Genomic DNA, 2,663 nt, shown 5'->3' with positions numbered 1-2,663 from the left:
AGTTATACTCCCTAAAATGTCGATTCTTTAACGTTGCGTTTGGTATCTTCAAAAATAGATTCGGTAATAAAACGGAAACATCAAACACGACGTGACCATGCTATGATTCGTTTATGGAAGATTATTTCAACGTTTCTAAGAATACGTTGGTAAAGTTACAAATGTATGTGTTGTGACACGAATATATTTCGTTTATAAGTTTCAGAAGGAAAACTACATAATGGCTAGATAAGATGTAATTTTCAGTAACATTTTACCGTTCCTGATTTTTGTAAACTATATTGTTTCATTTTATTTAAATATAAACAGCGTGTACGGTGCTGTCTTATGCACTAAAGCGTAAACATTGAATTACATAATCATTTCAAATAAAATGCATTTACAATTTAAAATAACTATTTAACGATTAGCCTTTTTTATGCTAACAAAAATCTTCACATCGGTGAAATTCAGAAATTCTGTCAGCACTTATTCAAAAGCCGCCAGAATCAATTCAACCCAACAATAACTAATATAACGGTCACAAATTCCACCTCGTCACCCATCGGAAGTTCGAACGCATTGAAGAGTTCCAAAACTCAAATTAGGTGACCCTCTATTGTGCTGCAAATTGGTATATATCGTTCGAGTATTTATTTGAGTTACTGACACTTTGTGTTGGTAAAACATATTTTTTAAATTATGGTTGTAATATTTTAGCTGTATGTATTTCGCTCTAGCTATAGATTTATATAATTATGGTTATTCTAGTTAACAGAAAACTAAACGGCCTTCAAATTGTCAGAACCTAGATCAAATTTTAAGGGAATCACACGGGAGGCATCAGCTTTTAAAAAAGAAAAATTAATGATCAAAATCATTTCACCCAGTTGAACGATCTGTGTAATGTGTAACAAATAAAAAAAACAGTCAAATTGAGCTAGTTCGATCTGAAAAACTTTGTTTGTCTCTATTGTAACCTAAAACAAAATAAAATCTAAAATAAACCTAAAGTTCAGAATACAACAACAACAATATAATAATTTTTTTAATAATATTTGAGAACATGAATAAGATATCAACTAAATGGTCACACTTGCTCTTACATACATACAGAGCAACGTAAAAAAAATATTGAAGCCCGTCCATATCAAGATAATAAGATCAACTCGTGAAATTATTGTATTGTCACCGATCCTTGATAACTCTACAAAGCTTGAATTAAACCGCTCGTTCAAAGTGGGTCAATAGGTGGTACGTTAACAAAAGCGTATTAAAAACAATATTTTTTTTTTTTATTCCTGATATACATATGGACGATATACGCAAGTATAGGGTACTTAGAATGATTAGCGAAAATTATGACGTAGATACATAGATAAAGGGCCCATTTTCAAGTGGCGGAAATCCGCCGATAACACCTATATTTGTTTGCGTTTCTATTGTTAGTGGCTTCTAGACAATAACATCATTCTTTGCAAACAATTACATGTGTTCACTTCGTCGTCCGTCAAATCATATGCTAGTTATATGTGTGCTGTCCTATTATAAGTACGTGACTTGATTAAATGTATTTGAGACCAATAATTGACACCAATTATCAAATAGACTTAGCATCAATATATTATGTTTATGGATTTTAACTTTCTAGTAGTCCCAATGAAATAGCATGTTGTGGTAAAATTCAGGCACTAAATCTAAATTTTACGATATCATCGGCGACGCTTAGCCTCCGAAAGAAGTCGCAACCTCGTCTTATTCAAATTCGCATAAGTTACCGCTATGTACAATTTAAAAACAATATGTTTGCGCCACAGCTCCGAGGCGATATTTAAATTAGTAATTGCAAAAACGACAGTGAAACTGTCTGATAAATTTACAATGTATATACACGATAAATTATATTATTGATGCGGACGACTACTTTTCATGTTTAAAGGGGAACCTCATGACAGTCCATTTCGCGCTACCTTCGACAAAAAATTACTTTACGCAAAGTAATTAGCGTGGAAGCGACATACGTGGGTGGCCAGTAGCTGTGTGAGCGCTATAACGCTCTTATTCCTTAGGTATTAAGATTCGAAATTATTTATTGTTCAATAATGCAAAACGGCACGCGTCACCTGCACGTTTTTGTTATAATTATTGATTGTAGGTTGTTTGGAATTCGGATACTATGAATAATTATTATAGGCAAGTAAGTGGGTATTTGATCCATGCATATAATATACTCACAATTCGAACTTGAAGGTATTCTTACTATTATAAGAGTTGATGAGTTGTCTGTGTCATTTTGCGACCCGACTCAATTTTTTTTAAACATTTCTCAAAATTATATAACCCAATACTTCGGCTAAAGTGTAACTTACTTCTCACTCAATTTGAAAAGAAAGTAAAAGAAATACATGAACTTAGTTGCAATAATTGCATGCTCTGGTTGGCTGCGCTTCGGAACGGATGGATGATAATCGATTCATTTATATAGATAAAACATACTTTAGAAACGGTCTTGCTTAAGCAAAATGTTGATATTAAAAAAAAGGTAAGATTACCGTCTCGAGAAATGCCCCGAAACCTGTCAACCAATTTTGATGCTATGCGTAAACACATCATCTAGTCAACCAGTTCTAATTTTTCTTTAATATATAGATACAGAAAAGATAACACTTGAATTTCAAACAATG

This window comes from Zerene cesonia, unplaced genomic scaffold (genome assembly GCF_012273895.1).
Source record: "Zerene cesonia ecotype Mississippi unplaced genomic scaffold, Zerene_cesonia_1.1 Zces_u005, whole genome shotgun sequence".
Classification (NCBI taxonomy): Eukaryota; Metazoa; Arthropoda; class Insecta; order Lepidoptera; family Pieridae; genus Zerene; species Zerene cesonia.
Note: the sequence above shows the minus strand (reverse complement) of the source record.